Consider the following 25,446-nt stretch of genomic DNA (forward strand, 5'->3'; position numbering starts at 1 on the left):
CAGCAGTACAGTATCTGGTCAGAGAGGAGTATTCGGAACAAGATGCCCAACTCCCCCCTCACTATCTTTCCATCTGTACCATGGTGCTTTAATTGCTGATAGTTGTTCATGTTGGTTGTTGACCAGCAGGCATGCCACTGTGAACAGTTGATTCATGGTGTCTGAGAGGTATAGGGGGAGCACTGTCTGAAACAAGCTTGTGGTCTTTGACTCTCCCCATCGTCCACTCTAACATTCCCCTCAGCTTTGCAATGATCCATGTCTCACCCTCCTTCACCTTTGCACCCTGCTGGCATCTGGGTGCCCTTTTACCAGGAAGTTGGCCAGTGGACGTTGCAATGGCTGTGTCTGAGGTGAGTAAGGGAACAATTCCACACTGCTGGAATATCTCCTTGTCACTTTACAGATCCAGGATAAAGTACAGATACAAACATGACCGCGCCATGTGGTGCCATCCTCACCATCCCATTGAAGGTGGAGGAAGACTCTTCACTGTATCGCTAATTTTCAAATATATATATATTTCACCTTTATTTAACCAGGTAGGCTAGTTGAGAACAAGTTCTCATTTACAACTGCGACCTGGCCAAGAATAAAGCAAAGCAGTTCGACACATACAACAACACAGAGTTACACATGGAATAAACAAACAGTCAATAATATAGTAGAAAAAGATCTATATACAGTGTGTGCAAATGAGGTAAGATAAGGGAGGTAAGGCAATAAATAGGCCATGGTGGCGAAGTAATTACAATATACCAATTAAACACTGGAGTGATTGATGTGCAGAAGATGAATGTGCAAGTAGAGATACTGGGGTGCAAATGAGCAAGATAAATGAATAAATACAGTATGGGGATGAGGTAGTTGGATGGGCTATATTACAGATGCGCTATGTATAGGTGCAGTGATCTGTGAGCTGCTCTGACAGCTGGTGCTAAAAGCTAGTGAGGGAGATATGAGTCTCCAGCTTCAGTGATTTTTGCAGTTCTTTCCAGTCATTGGCAGCAGAGAACTGGAAGGAAAGGCGGCCAAATGAGGAATTGGCTTTGGGATGACTAGTGAGATATACCTGCTGGAGGGCGTGCTACGGGTGGGTGCTGCTATGGTGACCAGTGAGCTGAGATAAAGCGGGGCTTTACCTAGCAGAGACTTGTAGATGACCTGGAGCCAGTAGGTCTGGCGACGAGTATGAAGCGAGGGCCAGCCAACGAGAGCATACAGGTCGCAATGGTGGGTAGTATATGGGGCTTTGGTGACAAAACGGATGGCACTGTGATAGACTGTATCCAATTTGTTTAGTAGAGTGTTGGAGGCTATTTTGTAAATGACATCGCCGAAGTCGAGGATCGGTAGGATGGTCAGTTTTACGAGGGTACGTTTGGCAGCATGAGTGAAGGATGCTTTGTTGCGAAATAGGAAGCCGATTCTAGATTTAATTTTGGATTGGAGATGCTTAATGTGAGTCTGGAAGGAGAGCTTTCAGTCTAAAAACACACCTAGGTATTTGTAGTTGTCCACATATTCTAAGTCAGAACCGTCCAGAGTAGTGATGCTATTCGGATGGGCGGGCAGGTGCGGGCAGCGATCGGTTGAAGAGCATGCATTTAGTTTTACTTGCATTTAAAAGCAGTTGGAGGCAACGGAAGGAGAGTTGTATGGCGTTGAAGCTCGTCTGGAGATTAGTTAAAACCTCTTTGAGCTAGACGTGCCGCTAGCGGCACACCTCGACAACATCCGGTGAAATTGCAGAGCGCCAAATTCAAATGACAGAAATCGTAATATTAAACATTCATCAAAATACAAGTGTCATACATCATTTAAAAGCTTAACTTCTTGTTAATCCAGATTTCAAAAAGGCTTTACGGTGAAAGCACACCATGCGATTATCTGAGGACAGCGCCCCACATACAAAAGCATTAAAAACATTTTCCAACCAAGCAGATGCATCGCAAAAGTCAGGAATAGTGATAAAATAAATCCCTTACCTTTGAAGATCTTCATCTTATGTAACTGGGACCTTCTTCAAGGGTCCCAGTTACATAATAAATGGTCCTTTTGTTCGATAAAGTCCTTCTTTATATCCCAAAAAAGTCAGTTTATTTGGTGCGCTTCATTCTATAATCCACCTGTTTCCCCTTGTTCAAAATGCATACAAAATGAATCCCAAACGTTACCAATAAACTTGATCCAATCATGTCAAACAACGTTCCTAATCAATCCTCAGGTACCCTAATATGTAAATAAACGATAACATTTAAGACGGAGAATAGTATATTCAATACCGGAGATAAATAACCAAATACTCGCCCTCACCAGAGCGTGCCACAAACATTTTCCAACCAAGCAGATGCTTCACAAAAGTCAGAAATAGCGATAAAATAAATCACGTACCTTTGAAGATCTTCATCTTTTTGCAATCCCAAGGGTCCCAGCTACATATGAAATTGTCCTTTTGTTCGATAAAGTCCTTCTTTACATCCCAAAAAAGTACGTTTCAATGGCGCGCTTGACTCAGTAATCCAACGTTTTCCCTCATTCAAAATACATACAAAATGAATCCCGTAAGTTACCAATAAACGTCTTATAAACAAGTCAAACAACTTTTCTAATCAATCCTCAGGTACCCTATTAGGTAAATAAACAATAACATTTAAGACGGAGAATACCATAGACCATTACCAGAGATAAATAACAAAGGACACACACTCACCGGAACGCGCTACAAACACTACAGCCAAAATGGGAGCCACTTAGAAAAACTACAAATTCTAGCTCATTTTTCAAAAAACAAGCCTGAAACTCTTTCTAAAGACTGTTGACATCTAGTGGAAGCCCTAGGAACTGCAATCTGGGAGGACTTCCTTTTATATTCCATTGTAATCAGAGGTGAGCTGAATAATTTTTTTTCTGGATGGATTGTCCTCGGGGTTTCGCCTGCCAAATCAGTTCTGTTATACCCACAGACAAGATTTTAACAGTTTTAGAAACTTCAGAGTTCAGAGTGTCTATCCAATGCTACCAATTATATGCATATCCTAGCTTCTGGGCCTGAGTAACAGGCAGTTTACTTTGGGCACCTCATTCATCCAAACTTCCGAATACTGCCCCCTATCCCAAAGAAGTTAACGCAGTGTCCAAAGAAGGGCCGGAAGTATACAGAATGCTGTCGTCTGTGTAGAGGAATGTGGTGTGTGGCAGCGGAATTCTGTGAAGTCGACCAGAACCTGGGTATCTGCGAAGTCCTCGAATTCCAAGGGCAGGTGGGCTTAGATACTCTGGTTACATTCGGATGGGGGCGGTGCCATGCAGGCAGTACAGGAAGTGATGTTCTGGCTCATGGTGAATTGGCAGTCGCCGAAGCGATTGGTCAGGTCCCTGTGCTTCAGGCCCACTGCAAGATTTTGCTACACCTGCAATAACATCTGCTAAATATGTGTATGTGACCAATAAAATTTGATTTGAAAATGAGTCATGAACAGGAAAAACAAATCTATCAGTAGACAGGTCTACTGAACACAAAGCAGAAAATACTATCAGCCAAATCGATTTTCTTTGAATTGATTTCATAACACTTGAAATCATTAATAACAAACATTATGTTTATCATTAGCGGAGAAAGGTTGTTTCATTGTGGGATTAGGGGTTAGATGGCAGCTTTACCCCCTCAAGACTTGACCACCTGGATCATAACATTCAATGTTTAAGTACTGTACTATCCTCAAGTGAGTAGTCATTTTGGGCCCGATTCTGACCCAAGTTAAGCACTGCTTCATTCATTTTTATGCACTTTTCTCTCTACGCGTATTCTGACCTTGAATTTAAACATGAGAATAGCGTGCTATTCGTTTTGGGTGGAGATCGAATAAATGATGGTGTGGCAGAGGTGTGTCTACAGATACATCATATTCTGACCTTGACCTAATTCCCTAATACTTCCACCAGCTTTACGCGTGAGGAAACCATGAATGAGATCTAGCCAACCTACCAGTTTCAAGTGGAAAAAGCATCTACTTAATTTTGTTCGATAGAAATAACACAATTTTCCATACACTGGAATGTACAAGTTGATAAGAGCTACAGTACCAGTCAAAAGTTTGGACACGCCTACACATTCCAGTGTTTTTCTTTTACTATTTTCTATGTTGTAGAATAATAGTGAAGACATCTAAACTATGAAATAACACATATGGAATCATGGAATAACCAAAAAAAGTGTTAAACAAATTAAAATATATGTTATATTTGAGATTCTTCAAAGTAGCCTTACCCTTTGCCTTGATGACAGCTTTGCACACTCCTTTTGACTGGTACTGTTCAATTAGTAATTTGCTTGGATAAGGGAATTGTAAATATGAATAACACATATTTTGGGGCGTCAGGTAGCCTAGTGGTTAGAGTGTTGGGCCAGTAACCAAAGGTTGCTGGATTGAATCCCAGAGCAGCTGACAAGGTAAAAATCTGTTGTTCTGACCCCTGGACAAGGCAGTAAACCCACTGTTCCCTGGTAGGCCGTCATTGTAAATAAGAATTTGTTCTTAACTGACTTGCCAAGTTGAATAAAGGTTAAATTAAAAAAACTATTTGACCTTATAATCACTGAGACTAATGTGAAACCAGTCATATGACAGATACTACAAAGCCTGATTTCAGTTAATGCGTTTTGCCTTTGTAGGGCAGTATTTCTTAGATATATCTGGGGAAGGGAAACAATTTTTGTTGAAAGTTTCCAAGAGCACAGTGATCTCTATCATTGGAAAATTGAAAACATTTGGAATTACCCTGACAATGCCTAGAGGTTGCTGAGGAACCGGGCTAGAAGGACCTTTGTCAGGGAGGTGACCAAGAGCCCAATGACCATTCTGAGTTTCTTGGCTGAGATGGGAGAGCCTGCCAGAAGGACAACAGTACATCACCAATCTGGGGTTTATGGGAGACATGACAGCAAGCCTAGTGTTTGCAAAAAGGCACGTAAAAGACTCTGAGATTACCTCCCGAGTGGCGCAGTGGTCTAAGGCACTAGCTGTGCCACTAGTGATTCTGGGTTCGAGTCCAGGCTCTGTTTTAGGCGGCCGTGACCGGGAGACCCATGGGGCTGCACACAATTGGCCCAGTGTCGTCCGGTTTAGGGGAGGGTTTGGCAGGCATGGATGTCCTTGTCACATCGCGCGCTAGCGACTCCTGTGGCGGGCCGGGTGCAGTTGCACACTGACACTGTCGCCAGGTGCACGGTGTTTCCTCCGACACATTGGTGTGGCTGACTTCTGGGTTAAGTGGGCATTGTGTCAAGAAGCAGTGCGGCTTGGTTGGGTTGTATTTCGGAGGACGCACAGCTCTCGACCTTCGCCTCTCCCGAGTCCGTACGGGAGGTGCAGCAATGATTTCTTTGGATTTTCCCATGATGTCAAGCAGAGGCACTGAATTTGAAGGTAGGCTTTGAAATACATCCACAGGTACACCTCCAATTGACTCAAATTATGTCAGTTAGCCTATCAGGCGCTTCTAAAGCCAAGACATAATTTTCTGGAATTGTCCAAGCTGTTTAAAGGCACAGTCAACTTAGTGTATGTATACTTCAGACCCACTGGAATTGTGATACTTGTGTCATGCACAAAGTAGTTGTGCTAAAAGACTTGCCAAAACGATAGTTTGTTAACAAGTAATTTGTGGAGTGGTTGAAAAAACGAGTTTTAATGACTCCGACCTACGTGTATGTAAACTTCCAACTTCAACTGTATGTGTGTCTGTGTGAGTAAGATTGACAGTGAAGGTGTGTTTGTCTGAGTGGGTAGAGACCGTGAATAAGAGTAAATGCCCATTCATAGAGCGACACACACACACACACGCACACGCACACACACATGCTATAGCAAGAGAGCAGGGAGGGGGCGAAAAAGTAGGCTGTGACGTTTTCATGATGAGTGAACGTTTGCCTACATCTTTTAGCAGACTACACACAGTATTGGTCCTACTACTGCGACATTCAAAATATACTAAAATGTAGGCCTATCTGAAATGCAGCCATATACACAACAACTGTAAGTTTTCCCACAAGAAAGCATGCGATGTTGAAGAGAAGCCCCACGAAGACTGGTAGCCCAAGATGTGCTCCTTAAAACAGCACACACCGTAACCATAGATTCAGGGCCATGGACAGAAGGCTACCGCCACTCAGCGGCGATGCCAATTTCAGCACCACCAAAGTGGACAGCCAGAACAATTGGAGCCCTGTGCAGGGCTCATCTAGGAGCACAACCAATGGGCAACATTGGTCATTGTCCCTATAGCCATAAAATAACACAAAGCTGCATATCTATCAATAGAAATTAGACCCGCAAAAGCAAGCAATGACATTAAGAATCACAGATACATTTAAAATATGCATTGAAGTAAAAAGCAAAGGCCTAAAGTAAATAACTATACATTACATAACAAAATCAGCCTAACAACCAGGCTTTACAGTATATGCAGGAAAAACAATTAATTAATAATTTTGGCATGGTGGCAAAGGCAATAAAGTTGTCCTTTATGTGTTAAAGCATAGTTGAGTTTGGAATTACGCACACTTTTCTTTGGAACCAGAAAACTAAGCAGCACCTAAGATAATAGACACATGATGAGATTAAAGGGCCAGTACAGTCAAAAACATGATTTTCCTATGTTGTTGTAACGATCGTCGTCGGGTGATGAGGAAGCGGACCAAAACGCTGCTGGGAGCGAACACATGTTTATTCTTTACACTGAAAATAAACACGTACACAAAACCAAGACAAGGCCGATACGTTACTTGCTCAAACACAAAGAGGCAACACCCCACAAACAGTGTGGGGGAAAAAGGAACTTAAATGTGATCCCAATCAGAGACAACTAGCGACAGCTGTCTCTGATTGGGAATCGACAGAACCCAACATAGAAATAACCCACATAGAGCTAACACAAGGCTATAACGCAAACATAGAAAACAAACCAAGGAAAAATACCCAACATGACACACCTTGACCAAAATACCCGAGTTCACCTGGTCAGGGCGTGACAGTACCCCCCCCCAACGGTGCGTACTCCCGGTGCACCAAACTTAAGTCTATTAGGGGGGGGACCCGGGTGGGCGCCTCACCCTCGGTGGAGGCTCTGGCCCCGGGCGTGTTCTTTCCCCCGCCTCCACCTTAGCCCTACCCCTCTGGCCCGGACTGGACCACTGTGGAGCAGCATGCTCAGGCTCCGGAGCGGAGCCGTCGACCGGAACAGGATTGGGCACCGGTGGACCGGACACGGGCCGTGCCGGACTGGGAACACGCACCACTGGCTTGGTGCGGGGAGCAAGAACGGGCCGGGCCGGACTGGGGACACGCACCACTGACTTGGTGCGGGGAGCAGGGACGGGCCGGACAGGACTGTGGACACGCACCGTGGGCTTGGTGCGGGGAGCAGGGACGGGCCGGACAGGACTGTGGACATGCACCGTGGGCTTGGTGCGGGGAACAGGAACGGGCCAGACAGGACTGTGAACACGCACTGGTGAACTGAAGCGTGGAGCCGGTTTAGCCACTCGTCCTGGCTGGATGCCCATCTTAGCACGGCATGTGCTGGGCATGTCCACCGGACGCACCGGGCTGTGCGGGCACACTGGCGACACAGCTCGCAACTCCGCATCCCATGGCTCCTCCTCCAGATCGTCCCTCAGCAGGTCCTAAATCAACCGCCTTATCTCCGTCTCCTCCTCCGCCGTCATCCCCCACGAGAGCAGTGGTCTGGGCTCTTCCTCTGCCCTTCCGGACCACCCCATTAGCCCCCCCAACATTTTTTCTTGGGGGTGTCTTCCGGGCCTCCTCGACCGCCGCCTGCGACTCCGTCCACCGGCTGGCATTACCTCCTCGACCTGGGAATCCGTTCGCCAGGGTCCTTTCCCCGACATGATCTCCTCCCAGGTCCAGAACTCCTTCCCCTCGCGAGCCCATCTCTCGCGCTCCTTATCCTCCCGCTGCTTGGTCCTGGTTTGGTGGGGTGTTCTGTAACGATCGTCGTCGGGTGATGAGGAAGCGGACCAAAACGCAGCTGGGAGCGAACACATGTTTATTCTTTACACTGAAAATAAACACGTACACAAAACCAAGACAAGGCCGATACGTTACTTGCTCAAACACAAAGAGGCAACACCCCACAAACAGCGTGGGGGAAAAAGGAACTTAAATGTGATCCCAATCAGAGACAACTAGCGACAGCTGTCTCTGATTGGGAATCGACAGAACCCAACATAGAAATAACCCACATAGAGCTAACACAAGGCTATAACGCAAACATAGAAAACAAACCAAGGAAAAATACCCAACATGACACACCTTGACCAAAATACCTGAGTTCACCTGGTCAGGGCGTGACAGTTGTATATATATTTCCACATTATGAGGTTGGAATAATAGTGTGAAATTGTGAAAATGTTTATAGTTACCTTTTTGTGTAAGAGCTGTTTGAAAAGACCACCTGAAATTTCAGCCTGTTTAGGTGGGACGGAGTTTTGGTCTGCCTGGTGACGTCACCAGATGGTAAATTAGTTAATAGAAAGAGAGTTCCATACCTCTGTCAATAACAGCTCATTTTCAGTTTTTCCCTCCCCACACAGCAGTCCTAGCAAAATTCTTGCTTGAGAAATTGCTCTTTGCTAACAATCACAGTAAGATCCCAGTAAGATCATAGCAAGAAATCTCAATATCAAATCATTTCTTAGTGGTCTGAGAGAGGGGCCTAATTGGATGAGCCTACTGTGTGTAACCTGAAAACGACCTGTTATCAGCAGAGAGGAAGGCAAACTCCCTTTGTTATTGGTCTAATTAACATATCACCAGACGGTCCAAAAACCCCACCCAGCCAAACAAGCTGAAATTGTTTTTACACTAAAAGTGCATTATCATACATTTAATTTCAAATCAAATCAAATCACATTTATTTATATAGCCCTTCTTACATCAGCTGATATCTCAAAGTGCTGTACAGAAACCCAGCCTAAAACCCCAAACAGCAAGCAATGCAGGTGTAGAAGCACGGTGGCTAGGAAAAACTTCCTAGAAAGGCCAAAACCTAGGAAGAAACCTAGAGAGGAACCAGGCTATGAGGGGTGTGAAATTGTGAAAATGTTTATAGTTACCTTTTTGTGTAAGAGCTGTTTGAAAAGACCACCTGAAATTTCAGCCTGTTTAGGTGGGACGGAGTTTTGGTCTGCCTGGTGACGTCACCAGATGGTAAATTAGTTGACCTCCACGTCACCCCGCTCCTCCGCTCTCTCCACTGGCTTCCAGTCGAAGCTCGCATCCGCTACAAGACTATGGTGCTTGCCTACGGAGCTGTGAGGGGAACGGCACCTCCGTACCTTCAGGCTCTGATCAGGCCCTACACCCAAACAAGGGCACTCCGTTCATCCACCTCTGGCCTGCTCGCCTCCCTACCTCTGAGGAAGCACAGTTCCCGCTCAGCCCAGTCAAAACTGTTCGCTGCTCTGGCACCCCAATGGTGGAACAAGCTCCCTCACGACGCCAGGACAGCGGAGTCAATCACCACCTTCCGGAGACACCTGAAACCCCACCTCTTCAAGGAATACCTGGGATAGGATAAAGTAATCCTTCTAACCCCCCCCTTAAAAGATTTAGATGCACTATTGTAAAGTGGTTGTTCCACTGGATATTATAAGGTGAATGCACCAATTTGTAAGTCGCTCTGGATAAGAGCGTCTGCTAAATGACTTAAATGTAAAAATGTAAATGGGTGGCCAGTCCTCTTCTGGCTGTGCCGGGTGGAGATTATAACAGCACATGGCCTAGATGTTCAAATGTTCATAAATGACCAGCATCGTCAAATAATAATAATCACAGTAGTTGTCGAAGGTGCAACAAGTCAGTAACACAAGAGTAAGTGTCAGTTGGCTTTTTCATAGCTGATCTTTGAGAGTATCTCTACCGCTCCTGCTGTCTCTAGAGAGTTGAAAACAGCAGGTCTGGGACAGGTAGCACGTCCGGTGAATAGGTCAGGGTTCCAGCAGGTCTGGGACAACAGGTCTGGGACAGGTAGCACGTCCGGTGAATTTCACTGTATTATTCCAACCTCATAGTGTGGAAATATATAAAGCACTGGAAAATCATGTTTTTGACAGCACTGCCCCTTTGAGGGACAACACAGAGCAAGATCCATAGACCCTATACCAAATATCTCTATTTACCTAAAAGTTAGCCATGACTGTTACTGTGGCTCCCACTTTACCTGAGATAAGGTCCTCTGGGCTTGATGTTTGGGTCTTCAAATAAACAGGGTTCGTCTGGTTTGGCCCTAATACAAGAACATCAGATCAGACAGTTACCATAGTAACTTATTGGGATAATAGCAGGTTACTAGAAGAATATAATTATTTGAGACAAATAACTGTGTGTGTGTGTGTGTGTGTGTGTGTGTGTGTGTGTGTGTGTGTGTGTGTGTGTGTGTGTGTGTGTGTGTGTGTGTGTCAATAGGACATTTCCCTCCATGTGTCTGCATTCAAGCTGGAGCAGACAGGGACATCCAATGATGTCATAAGAAACACTCAACCACATAGTCAAATAAAATAGGCTGCAGCTGTGCATCTGACTTTTCCCGGTCCTTTTTTTCCGAGTACTAGAGGCTTCTGAGCATGTGTGGATCCCGTTCTGCGCATGTGTTTCTTTACCTCTACTTTTTAAGCACACATTTTTGCGTTCTCCTTCCCTTCACATTTGTCACTGTCAATCGTGAATGATAATCCTTCAAGTTTTATCGGTGAAACATTCATGCAGCCTCTGCGTACCAACCGTTTGATCTCAATCTTATCGGTTTCATGGGGATATGCATTAGATCTTCTTGAGTTATACAGTGTTGTTTGGAAGTAACCAACAGTGTTGTTTTGAATGATGTACAGTGAGCGAATTTTAGAGCAGATGGTGTTAACAAACTGAAGCATAGCCTACCTGTGTATTTTGCCTAGTGGCGCGCACTGGTGAGTTTTGGCCACATGAGAGAAAAATGCTCAAAATAAAAGGTCAGGGAAAAGTCAGATCCACAGCCACTCCGAATAAAATAGAATAAATCACACTGCATATTATAATTTCACCCATCCATAAGTTACCGAGCTTTTGCTCACAACACAGGTGTGTTTGCGAGAGGAAAATGTTGCCCATAACCTAGGACATCAGATAATTTCAACACAATTACATTATGCTCTAAAAGATCTCAAAATGCAGAGGGGTATTTTTGGCTGGGAGAGAGGGCAAAGAGCACCTGGTTGTTGGTAGGCTTGTACTTGAGGCCTGGCTTGTTCAAAATAGCTTCGGTTTGATCCCGGTTGAAATTAGAGATTCCGATGGCTTTGACCATCCCTGCATCCACAAGTTCTTCCATACCCTGAGATATATGGAAAGCAGAACACCCAAATGGATATGTTTAAAGGGTGATAATCTAAATGTAATGATGATGTAAAAAATGACACAGAAATTATCTTAATTTGACTTCCTGTCACTCTCACCTCCCAGGTGTCCAGGAAGCCTGACAAAATGTGTGAGTAATTTAATAAATGGGAGCAAAGACATTTTTTATAGGCAAGTCAGGCACTGCAGGCACTATAAGCTTTAAATGGAACTATTTCATCAAAACAACCTAAAATCCTAATTTCCATCTTCAGTTCAAGTGTTTTATTACAAGAGTATTACAAGATACAAGTGGCAAGGATTTTTCAAAGACATGTTGAAACAGTATGCATGTCAAGAGGACTATAGGGAGAGAGTTCACCTTCATTCCCATGGGGACGTTGATGAGGTAGAGATCCAGATTGTCCAGTTTGAGGCACTCACCGTCTTCTGACAAGCTGCTTTCACCAGGGACTTCTTATGGAAGGTACATCACAGCTGGTGGAAAGAGAAAAACAGGAATGGCAATCTGCATGGATTGGGGCTGCGTCCAAAACAGGCACCCTATAAGGCACTACTTATGGCCAGCTCAGGCAGTAGTGCACCCTAGGCTATATGGAATAGGGAGCCATTTGGGACGTAATCCGAGACAAACACGTAGACTACACATCACCTGAAAGGTTCCATGGAATAACAGTATTCACCATTTGACAAACACTTCCATCAATTCTCAGACACATACACACACAGTATGCCTACTATAGTTCTGTTTGGTGCCATTGTACTCTAGAAAACATAGTACCACAATAGGATAACAGTACTACAAGAACCAGAGCCCTGCCTAACCTAGGTACAGGGGGTCCTTAATGTAAACTGGATCTCTTTCCTCCATTGGAAAAGCCTTAAAGACTGTCTCAAATTAGCTACTCCATGCTGTCCTACTTCAGCTAGCTATGGTTGGTAAAGCAAGACAACAACAAAAAATGACTGATTTACAAAATGTAAACTTCATATTGGAAACTTTTGCATTTATTTTGATGCACTAGTACATAGTATTCACATTTACACCACAGTTTGGCACAGTTAATATTCATGAGTTTTATAACCTTAACATCAAAACAGAAAAAAAAGCTGTCACAGATACCATGTGCTTCACTCGGTGAGCTTCCTCTTTGAAGCTTGATTTGCCCAGCTCTATGATGACACACCAATGAAGTGATGTGATTTTGATCATGTGGTTTCTCTGCAAGGGCTTAGTAACAGTAGTTTAGATTTTCACTTATCAGAGCAAGAAATATAAACGTGTCAGCATTAAGCTGTCCCAGTTTATATGATGTCCCACTTTTTGCATTTCCGTCTTCTGTAACCTCTTTCCACATCTATTCAACATAAAAACCCGACACATGATACAATTCTGAAATCCTCAAGATGACAACATAACAACAAAGTGTGAATTGAAATGTCATTGAGGTATAATTAGGCCTATAACAATGCTGTCCTAGTTTATCTAACCTGCTGTCCCATTTTACCAAATGCGAACTGAAAATATGGTTTTGGCTCAGTGTGCACAAATGAGTGTGTGATGCCTCCTGTTAATATGATATCAACATTTGCTATTTTTGTGTGATTAGGGAACATCTTGAGGATTTTAGAAATGTATCATGTGTTAGGCTAATATGTTGGATGGATGTTGAAAGAGGTTACAGAAGACGGAAAAGCAAAAAGTGCCACTTTTTCTGAATTCACCCTATGTTATGAATTCTGAAAAGTGTGATATGTGAGACATTACCTTGCTGACTATGAACAGGTCATCTCGCTTCACTGTTCCCTCCTGGATCATGGCCTGGATGCCCTCTCCCACCTCAGCCTCATTCTGGTAGAAGAAAGCCCTGAAAATGTGTCACATTGCCTGGAGGAGGCAGACAGCGAAGGACCAGTAAAATTTGACCCCAAGTTACCCTATCAGTAAATATGTAAGCATACAAGTCCAACGGGATTTACACTGAAAAATGTACGTATTCAAGCACCATTTCATTCATGATATTTAATTTCACGGTATACAGTGCCTTCGGAAAGTATTTAGACCCCTTCCCCTTTTCCACATTTGGTTACGTTACAGACCCGTAATGACGAAGCAAAAACAGGTCTGTATATATTTTTGCAAACGTATTAAAAATAAAAAACAGAAAAAACATATTTACATAAGTATTCAGACCCTTTGCTATAAGACTCAAATTGAGCTCAGGTGCATCCTGTTTACATTGATCATCCTTGAGATGTTTCTACAATGTGATTGGAGTCCACCTGTGGTAAATGAAATTGATTGGACATGATTTGGAAAGGCACACACCTGTCTATATAAGGTCCCACAGTTGACAGTGCATGTCAGAGCAAAAACCAAGCCATGAGGTCGAAGGAATTGTCCGTAGAGCTCAGAGACGGGATTATGTCGAGGCACAGATCTTGGGAAGTGTACCAAAACATTTCTGCAGCATTGAAGGTCCCCAAAAATACAGTGACCTCCACCATTCTTAAATGGAAGAAGTTTGGAACCACCAAGACATCCTCGTGCTGATTGCCCGGCCAAACTGAGCAATCAGGAGAGAAGGGCCTTCGTCAGGGAGGTGACCAAGAACCCCATGGTCACTCTGACAGAGCTCTGGAGTTCCCCTGTGGAGATGGGAGAAACTTCCAGAAGGACAACCATCTCTGCAGCACTCCACCAATCAGGCCTTTATGGTAGAGTGGCCAGACGGAAGCCACTCCTCAGTAAAAGGCACATGACAGCCCGCTTGGAGTTTGCCAAAAGGCACCTTAAGACTCTCAGACCATGAGAAACAAGATTCTCTGGTCTGATGAAACCAAGATTGAACTCTTTGGCCTGAATGCCAAACGTCACATCTAGAGAAAACCTGGCACCATCCTCACAGTGAAGCATGGTGGTGGCAGCATCATGCTGTGGGGATGTTTTTCAGTGGCAGGGACTGGGACACTAGTCAGGATTAAGGCAAAGATGAACGGAGCAAAGTACAGAGAGATTCTTCATGAAAACCTGCGCTCAGGACCTCAGACTGGGGTGAAGGTTCACATTCCAAAAGGCCAGCGACCATAAGCACACAGCCAAGACAAAGCAGGAGTGGCTTCGGGACAAGTCTCTGAATGTCCTTGAGTGGCCTAGCAAGAGCCTGGACTTGAACCCCATTTAAAATCTCTGGAGAGATCTGAAAATACCTATGCAGCAATGCATAGACTGAGAGGATCTGCAGACTAGAATGGGAGAAACTCCCCAAATACAGGTGTGCCAAGCTTGTAGCATCATACCCAAGAAAACTCTATGCCGTTATCGCTGCCAAAGGTCCTTCAACAAAGTACTGCGTAAAGGGTCAGAATACTTATGTTAACGTGATCCGTTTTTTTTTTTATAAATGTGCAAAGAAAATATGTTTTTGTTGAAATTGTGAGGTATTGTGTGTAGATTGATGAGGGGGGAAAAAAACAATGACATTTTTGAATAAGTCTGTAATGTAATAAAATGTGGAAAGTCAAGGGGTCTGAATACTTTCCCGAATGCATTTACATTTTACATTACATTTTAGTCATTTAGCAGACGCTCTTATCCAGAGCGACTTACAGTAGTGAATGCATACATTTCATACGATTTATTTTCTGTGCTGGCCCCCCGTGGGAATCAAACCCACAACCCTGGCGTTGCAAACACCATGCTCTACCAACTGAGCTACAGGGAAGGCTGCACTGTACATTTATTTCCATGACAGAATTAAAAAGCAATTTTGCACTGATCAATTACAGTAGCTATTAGCGTGCATTAATGTCAATTGTCATGTCCGATGTCCTTAAATAACTTTGCTTCAAAAACCCCCACATCTGAGCTATCTTCTTTGCAGGTGCAACAGTTGAATAAAATGAGATAAAAGAAGAAACCCGCACACTGCTCTTGATAGTATCACTGCTCTTTAATCAGCCTTACGTACCGGCCTCTAGGGCTTCCTCAGAGCTTCAGGCCTTGAGGCCGATTACTTACTGTAAAGCTGATTAAAGAGCAGTGATACTATCAAGAGCAGTGTGCGGGTTTCTTCTTTTTTTCTCTTAAAAAACTTTGCACCAGCACTCGTGTATAACCGCAAATGGCCAACACGCAGTTGATATGGGTGCACAGTTGATGAAACCAATGCTGCATACTCAAAGCTGTATTCTCTGCCAAAGGTGATTCCAACATGTATTGACTCAGGGTTGTGAATATTTAAGTAAATCAGATAATTCTGCATTTCATTTTCAATAAATGTGCAAAAATGTATAAAAACATGTTTTCACTTTGTCATTATGGCATATTGTGTGTATATGGGTGAGAGAAAAAAATAATATTTAATACATTTTTAATTCAGGCTGTAACAACAAAATGTGGAATAAGTTAAGAGGTATGTATAATTCTTTTTATAGGCACTGTAACTATGAAGTTGTTAATGTTCTTAGCTTAATCTTTTGAAAATAGGTCACTTGAAAAGATTCTGGGGATGAGCATGCGCATCTTCAATATGTACGCTTAGTGCATTTAACTATACACAGTGTACAAAACATTAAGAACACCTTCCCAATATTGAGTTGCAAGGCTTAAAAATCCTTATTTAACATGTCTCCTCCCCTTCATCTACACTGATTGAAGTGGATTTAACAAGTGACATCAATAAGGGATCATAGCTTTCCCCTGGATTCACCTGGTCAGTCTATGTCATGGAAAGACCTGGTGTTCATAATGAAGTATACTCAGTGTATGTCACAAGTAAAAGCCTTGTGTTGCGAGTTGATACAATTCCATGTATGGAAGGTTAAAACCACCATCAGACTTAGGAAGATGTAAAACTGTCCTTTTCATTTTCTGAGTTTTATTTGCCCATATAAAGTCTTACGAGCGAGTACACATTTTTAAATAATGTCTTCGGTGGGGGAATTGGTATTACTAAGAATAAATATAAGAACTTTGGGAGCCATGCCATTCGGAAGAGGTTTATTCTACCTGTAAGATGTATGGAAGATTGTTTCATTTAATTAGATCTGCTTTCATATTGTTAAGTAACTGGATAATGTTATCGTTATACACTGAGTGTACAACATATAGGAACACCTTCCTAATATTGAGTTGCACCCTCTTTTGCCCTCAGAACAGTCTCAATTCATCGGGGCATGGACTCTACAAGGTATTGAAAGCATCCCACAGGGATGCTGGCCCATGTTGACTCCAATGCCTCCCACATTTGTGTCAAGTTGGAAACTGTTGAGCATGAAAAACCCAGCAGCGTTGCAGTTCTTGACACACTCAAACCAGAGATCCTGGCACCTACTACCATACCCCGTCCAAAGGCACATTCACCCTTTGAATGGCACACATACATAATCCATGTCTCATTTGTCTCAAGGCTTAAAAATCCATGTCTCCCCTTTATCTACACTGATTGAAGTAGATTTAACAAGTCACATCAATAAGGGATCATGGCTTTCACCTGGATTCACCTGGTCAGTCTGTCATTGAAAGAGCTGGTGTTCCCAATGTTTTGTATACTCAGTGTACATCATATATAATACTTATGTATGTTGCATAACATATACAATGTTTGTACTATCTGATGTTGTCGTCTGACTGTGTGTCTCAAGATCTACAGCTGGATGGACGACCTGGTGGCTGCTTACCCTAACCTTGTCACCAAGGTAGAGATTGGAACTTCCTATGAAGGCAGACCCATATATGCGCTCAAGATACAGAAACATTAGACCTATTATAACAATTGTACCTGTTAGTGTATGTACAGTACATGTGTGTTTTTGTCAATATATGGGTTTCGTGTCTACGTCCGGATTAGTTTGTGTGCATACTTTTCTATTTATCAGTTTGTTTCCACGTTTGTTTCCACCAGTGCTGAACTACAACAAAGAAAAGACAAGTGTTATTATATTATGGGTAGTGTTGGATACATTTGTGATAATAGCACTTGTCCTCTCTCTGTTCTAGTTCAGCACTGGTGGAAACAAACGTCCCGCCATCTGGGTTGACTCTGGTATCCACTCCAGAGAGTGGGTGTCTCAGGCCACTGGAGTGTGGACAGTCAACAAAGTGAGAGAACACTTCAGACTTGTATTGTATTCTAATTGAAAAAATAACATTGAACATACTATCTAATACATTCTAACCAAAAAAATGTGTTATGGCTCTCCAGATTGTCACGGACTATGGCACTGATGCCTCCCTGACCTCTCTCCTGAACGCCATGGACATCTACCTGCTGATCCTGACCAACCCTGATGGCTACGTCCACTCCCACACCAGTGTAGGTACCCACTATAGATATACCATTAAGTACTATAACGCAGTTACTGTATACTGTGGAGGGAGTTACAGAATTAAGTGTAAAGAGTGACCTTTAATCTGTGTCACCTCAGTGTGCCTCATTGTGTCTCAGTGTAGAGTGATATGAGGACAATGCTGATTGTGCTACCTAGCATACCAGTAAAAGGTTTACTGAGTTTGTCCCTTGTGTCCTCATGGTTCACAGGACCGTATGTGACGTAAGAGTCACTCCAACAACCCGGGCTCCATGTGCAGTGGTGTCAACCCCAACAGGGACTGGGATGGCGGTTTGGAGATTTTGACCACAGTTCCATACCAGCATTGGTGGTGGGTGTCACAGGTTGACTATGGAATAGATTTTTTTCACAGCTCATAGTTTCCTGTCCCCCCAGTGCCAATACCAACCCCTGCTCTGACTCCTACCACGGCCCATTTCCCCACTCCGAGATGGAGGTGAGGAATGTGGTGAACCTGATGAAGAACCATAGCAACTTCAAGTCCTTCATCTCCATCCACGCCTACTCCCAGCTGTTCGTTTAAAGATTCCTAAAACTCTCACATCCTTGGCTCACTCATCTTTTCAGTTTGCTGCAGTCAGTGACGGGAATGAGCTGCAAAAAACATTGAAACTTGACAAATATGCATGTACACACACACAACTAATCCACTGACTCTCCTGTCTGCCTGTTTTTGGTAGGACTCTGATGGATTCTGGGTTGTAACTCCTAAACTTGGGATAGGGTTAATTATCAGGTATCCTATTGAAATATTGAGTGCTTAGGTTTAGAGGGTCTACACCAGAAGTTAATGGTTATCTGTAGGAGGAAGGTCTATAGCGGGTGCAATTAAGCTTGGAATATGCTGAGTGCAGGGAAAACGATCACGTGGCAGCACTGATAAGGGGAGAGAGCCGCGGATTAGTGATGAAGGGGGTTGAGGTCAGGTCACGTTAAAGGAGAAGGAACAGTTTATTGCCCGCGTCACTTAATTTCCTGCCTAGCAACAGCGATGAAATGGTTAGAGAGAAGGAGGAGATTCCACCCCAAATTAGAGTATATATACCACCAGTGGTGGAACCATGTTTTTGTCGATACAGCTGTTCGATTCTCTGGGATGAATACACTTGGTTTAAGCTTTCATAGTGTCCGTCGAGTTCTTACTCTGATAATTAGAACCTAACAACTCTATGGGCAGGGCTGCAGTCCAGAAACTCAGCTCTCTCCATGGGATCAGATACAAGGTTGGTAGCATCTGCAAGACCATCTGTCAGTATTCAATATTTCAGAATTGTTATACTATATGTGGTATAAGTGTTTCAATTAAGTTGCTTTGTCATTAGATGCCACCCACCAGCCAGGACTGGAAAGCATAGTACTGGAGTTCAATCCAATACTTTCAATTTAAACAAATTATTTGAAATAATAATCACTTACTAATATGTGACGTCTCCCTCCACCCAGACCAAGCAAGCAGCGGCATCATTGATTGGTTATACAAGCTGGGCATGAAGTACTCCTTTGCCTTCGAGCTGAGGGACATTGGTTGCTGTGGTTTCATCCTGCCAGCCAATCAGATCATCCCTACAGCCTCTGAGACCTGGCTGGGTCTGAAGGACATCATGGTGTACGTCCGTGCTCACCCCAATTAAATCCACCCACGTACACACTTAATTTCAAGGTCTGAACTCTGTTAAATAAGGAATTCTATGTCTGTAATAATTATTTGTTCATTGATCTTTTATTGTGAATTTGACAGTAAGTGGTGAAAAATAGAGTAGACTGGTAGCTTAATCATCCAACCTGGTCTCAGAGATTTTGTATTATTCTGTATGTAAATCCAAGACACTCCATATAGTATGATATATTACATTTCATTTGGTGTGTGTTAATTTGTGAATGTCCATCATACATTTTTGTAACGCCCTGGCCATAGAGAGGGGTTTTTGTTCTATATTTTGGTTAGGCCAGGGTGTTACATTGGGTGGGCGTTCTATGTTCCTTTTTCTATGTTTTTGTATTTCTTTGTTTTGGGCCGTGTGTGGCTCCCAATGTCTTGTTTTGTTTGTATAGTGTTCTTTCTTTATTAAATATTCAATGATGAACACTAACTCCGCTGCACCTTGATCTACTCTCTCTCACGACAGCCCTTACAGAATTACCCACCAAAAACGGACCAAGCAGCGGAGGAAGGAGAGGCACCAGGAGAAGGACTCATGGACTTTGGAGAAAATGGAGAGGATCGTTCAGGATTCTTGGAGATGGGAGGAATTACTGGACGAAGGTGGACCATGGGCTCAAGCTGGGGATTATCGCCGCCCGCAATGGGAGATCGAGGCGGCGAGAGCTGAGAGGCGCTGGTATGAGGAAAGTCAGCGCAGGGAGCGCAGCAGACACGAGAGGCAGCCCCCCAAATTTTTTTGGGGGGGCACACGGGGAGATTGGCGGAGTCAGGCGGTAGACCTGAGCCAACTCCCCGTGCTTACCGGAAGCAGCGTGGTACTGGTAAGACACCGTGTTATGCTGTGGAGCGCACGGTGTCCCCAGTGCGCGTTCAAAGCCCGGTGCACTACATACCAGCCCCCCGCAAGTGCCATGCGAGTGCAGGCATTGAGCCAGGGTGGATGGTGCCAGCTCAGCGCGTCTGTCTCCAGTGCGCCTCCTCGGTCCAGGTTATCCTGCGCCGGCGTTGCGCACTGTGTCTCCAGAGCGCTGGGAGGGTCCAGTTCGCCCAATGCCTGCTCTCCGCCCGTGCCAGGCCAAAGTGGGCATTCAGCCTGGAGTGTGGGTAAAGAGTGTCCATACCAGAACTCCAGTGCTCCCCCACAGCCCGGTTTATCCTGTGCCTCCTCCTCGGACCAGGCCTCCAGTGGGTCTCCCCATCCTGGTCAGTCCTGTGCCTGCTCCACGGACCAGGTCTCCAGTGGGTCTCCCCATCCTGGTCCGTCCTGTGCCACCTCCCAGGACTAGGCCTCCAGTGGGTCTCCCCATCCTGGTCAGTCCTGTGCCTGCTCCACGGACCAGGTCTCCAGTGGGTCTCCCCATCTTGGTCCGTCCTGTGCCACCTCCCAGGACTAGGCCTCCAGTGGGTCTCGCCAGTCCGGAGCCGCCAGAGCTGCCCGCCAGTCCGGAGCTGCCAGAGCTGCCCGCCAGTCCGGAGCAGCCAGAGCTGCCCGCCTGTCCGGAGCCGCCAGAGCCGCCCACCTGTCCGGAGCCACCAGAGCCCCCGCCTGTCCGGAGCCGCCAGAGCCGCCCGCCTATCCGGAGCCGCCAGAGCCGCCCGCCTGTCCAGAGCCGCCAGAGCCGCCCGCCTGTCCGGAGCCGCCAGAGCCGCCCGCCTATCCGGAGCCGCCAGAGTCGCCTGCCTGTCCAGAGCAGTCAGAGCTGCCCGCCAGTCCAGTGAGTCCTGTGCCTACGCCTAGGGCCAGGCCTTTTACATGTCTTCTCAGCCTGGTGAATCCTGGGTCAGTGCCGCCGGAGCCGCCAGGGACGCCCGCCAGCCGGGCGCAGCCAGGGACGCCTGCCAGCCGGGCGCAACCAGGGTCGCCAGCCGGGCGCAGCCATCGCCGCCCGCCAGCCGGGCGCAGTCATCGCCGCCCGCCAGCCAGGCGCAACCAGGGCCGCCCGCCAGATCTTTGGCGCGGCCAGGTGCGCCACCTAAGAGGGCGACGCCAAGGGTGGAACAGAGGCCATGTCCCACACCTGAGCCGCCGCTGTACGAAGGCCCACCCGGACCCTCCCCTTCAGTGTCAGGTTTTGCGGCCGGAGTCCGCACCTTGGGGGGGGGTACTGTAACGCCCTGGCCATAGAGAGGGGTTTTTGTTCTTTATTTTGGTTAGGCCAGGGTGTTACATTGGGTGGGCGTTCTATGTTCCTTTTTCTATGTTTTTGTATTTCTTTGTTTTGGGCCGTGTGTGGCTTCCAATCAGGCACAGCTGAAGGTCGTTGTTGCTGATTGGGAGTCACACATAAGGAGCATGTTTTTCCTTTGGGTTTTGTGGGTAATTGTTTCTATTAGTGTTTTCACCTGACAGGACTGTTTGGCTGTCAGTTTTCTTGTTTTGCTGGTATAGTGTTCTTTCTTTATTAAATATTCAATGATGAACACTAACTCCGCTGCACCTTGGTCTACTCTCTCTCACGACAGCCCTTACAATTTTGTGTGATATTTTACAAATTACAATTTTTATTATATGTTACGAATCTGAATGTCACGTCCTGACCAGCAGAGGGAGTAGTTGTTTAGTATTGTGGTCGGGACATGGCAGAAGTACTGGGTATGTGTTTGTCTAGTATTTCTGTTTCTATGTTGGTTTGTGTGGCTCCCGATCAGGGACAGCTGGTTATCGTTGTTCCTGATTGGGAGTCATATATTAGGAGTGTGTTTGTCACCTGGTTTTTGTGGGTTGTTGTATTTCGCACTGCTAGTGAATGTATAGCCTGTGAAACTGTCACTAGTCGTTCTTGTTTATTGTTTTCCCGTGTATGCTTTATTCAAAATAAATATAAAGATGAGTATTCACATCCCGGCTGCGTTTTGGTCGATTCAACACGGCTACACCTGTGACACTGAAAAGCATGTTATATGTTCCGAATTTGCAAAACGTACAATATGTTATGAAATTTCGTAACTTTTTTTCAATGTATGATATGTTATTAATTCTAGCTAGGTGGCTAGGAGTCTAATGTTAGCTAGCTCACTAACATTAGCTAGGCTAGGGGTTAGGGTTAAGTTTAGGAGATAGGTTAAGGTTAGGTTTAGGGGAAGGGTTAGCTAACATGCTAAAAGTAGCTCAAAAGTAGAAGTAGTTGAAAAGTTGCTATATCGATAAAATGCTAAAGTTGTCCGTGATGAGATTCAAACTCGCAACCTTTGGATTACAAAACATTGGCGTTATATGCCGACCTGTCCACCCCAACCAACCATCCTACTTATTTTTGCCTTAAGAAGTCATCTATTTTATGTAACCTTACCAAACGCAACATACAGTTGAAGTTTACATACACCTTTGCCAAATACATTTAAACTCAGTTTTTCACATTTCCTGATATTTAATCAGAGTAAAAATTCCCTGTCTTAGGTCAGTTAGGATCACCACTTTATTTTAAGAATGTGAAATGTCAGAATAATAGTAGAGAGAATTATTTATTTCAGCTTTTATTTCTTTCATCACATTCCCAGTGGGTCAGAAGTTTACATACACTCAATTAGTATTTGGTAGCATTGCCTTTAAATTGTTGAACTTGGGTCAAACGTTTCGGGTAGCCTTCCACAAGCTTCCCACAATAAGTTGGGTGAAATTTGGCCCATTCCTCCTGACAGAGCTGGTGTAACTGAGTCAGGATTGTAGGCTTCCTTGCTCGCACACGCTTTTTCAGTTCTGCCCACACATTTTCTATGGGATTGAGGTCAGGGCTTTGTGATGGCCACTCCAATACCTTAACTTTGTTAAGCCATTAAGCCATTTTGCCACAACTTTGGAAGTATCTTTGGGGTCATTGTCCATTTGGAAGACCCATTTGCGACCAAGATTTAACTTCCTGACTGATGTCTTGAGATGTTGCTTCAATATATCCACATAATTTTCCTCCCTCATGATGCCATCTATTTTGTGAAGTGCACCAGTCCCTCCTGCAGCAAATCACCCCCACAACATGATACTGCCACCCCGTGCTTCACGTTTGGGATGGTGTTCTTCGGCTTGCAAGCCTCCCCCTTTTTCCTCCAAACATAACGATGGTCATTATGGCCAAACAGTTCTATTTTTGTTTCATCAGACCAGAGGACATTTCTCCAAAAAGTAAGATCTTTGTCCCCATGTGCAGTTGCAAACCATAGTCTGTTTTTTTATGGCGGTTTTGGAGCAGTGGCTTCTTCTTTACTGAGCGGCCTTTCAGGTTAAAACAAGTTTTAATGACTCCAACCGAAGTGTATGTAAACTTTCGACTTCAACTTTATCATACTAAATGGATATACATTTACTAGGTTACGTCTAGTCTGTGAGACCAGGTTGAATCATCATGAATGAAAAAAGCTGCTGTGCTGGGTGCTGTCCATGGTGCTGAATATTACATTGGAACTGTAGGTGCTGTCCAAGGCAATGGATCAGTAGGCACACTAGATGGCAGTGCAATATAGGGAAAAAGGTATATACTGTATCTTCATACCCTCCATACTAACAGTTATAGGGGGAATCTAGAAAGTTGATTATAGAGAGGCATAGGTTAATTAAGTTAACTACAATTGTTTCAACACATTCAATTTAGGGGATATGGACAGTAGAGTAAAACTATTATACACCACATGACCAAAAGTATGTGAACACCTGCTCGTCGAATATCTCATTCCAAAACCATGGGAATTAATATGGAGTTGGTCCCCCCTTTGCTCCTATAACAGGATCACCATGTAAGCTCCTTCCCCCAAACAACTTACAAAAGTTTTCATCAGAGGTACAACTACATTTTGTTAAAGCCCAAAGAAAAGTTATTGAGAAAAGTTAGCTTTTTATAATAATACCTGACTGAATTGTAGACCCATAGGAATATACAGCACCAGTCATAACTGTAATAGTGCCGGAGGAGATGGCTGCCGTTTTACGGGCTCCTAACCAATTGTGCTATTTTGTGCGTTTTTTGTTTGTAATTTATTTTGTACATAATAATGCCACCGTCACTTATGACCGAAAATAGCTTCTGGACATCAGAACAGAGATTATTCACCTCGTACTAGATTAAGATTTTTTCTTTAACGAGTCGGACGTTAAGGATTTACTGTTGATACAGACCAGGCCCAAATCCCCGTCATTCCCATGAAGAAGAGACGCCAATACAGCGGACACAGGTCCGGGTGCCTTGTGAGAATTCGTCGGCGAGTGGGTAACCCGCCTCTACCATCCGTCCTATTGGCCAACGTGCAATCATTGGAGAATAAACTGGATGAGCTCTGTTTAAGACTATCCTACCAACAGGACATTAAAAACTGTTGTGGCTGAACGACGACATGGATAATATAAAGTTGGCTGGGTTTTCTGTGCTTCGTCAAGACAGAACAGCTGCCTCCGGTAAGACGAGGGGTGGTGGTCTGTATCTATTTATCAATAACAGCTGGTGCGAAAAATCAAAATTTAAAGAAGTCTCAAGGTTTTGCTCACCTGAGGTTATGTGTCTCGAGAGTTTATCTATATTTTTTGTAGCTGTCTATTTACCACCACAAACCGATGCTGGCACTAAGACCGCACTTAACAAGCCGTATAAGGCAATAAGCAAACAAGAAAATGCTCATCTAGAGGCGGCGCTTCTAGTGGCCGGGGACTTTAATGCATGGAAACTTAAACCCGTTTTACCTAATTTGTCATATGTGCAACCAGAGGAAAAAAATCTAGACCAACTTTACTCCGTACAAAGCTCTCCCTCGCCCTCCACTTGTCAAATCTGACCAAAATTCTATCCTTCAGATTCCTGCTTACAAGCAAAAACTAAAGCAGGAAATACCAGTGACTCGCTCAATAGGTAAGTGGTCAAATTGATGCAGATGCTAAGCTACAGGACTGTTTTGCGAGCACAGACTGGAATATGTTACGGGATTCATCCTATGGCATTGAGGAGTATATCACATCAGTCACCAGCTTCATCAATAAGTGCATCGATGTTGTCATCCCCAGTACATTCCCCAACCAGAAGCCATGGATTACAG

The 25,446-nt window shown here is 44.4% G+C and overlaps 1 pseudogene; it reads left to right on the forward strand.

The window, feature by feature from the left end:
- Nucleotides 1-338: 338 nt before the first annotated feature.
- On the forward strand, nt 339-19,402 carry LOC106573140 (carboxypeptidase A2-like; annotated as a pseudogene).
- The last annotated feature ends 6,044 nt before the right edge of the window (nt 19,403-25,446 follow it).

This window comes from Salmo salar, chromosome ssa16 (assembly GCF_905237065.1).
Source record: "Salmo salar chromosome ssa16, Ssal_v3.1, whole genome shotgun sequence".
NCBI classification, from domain to species: domain Eukaryota; kingdom Metazoa; phylum Chordata; class Actinopteri; order Salmoniformes; family Salmonidae; genus Salmo; species Salmo salar.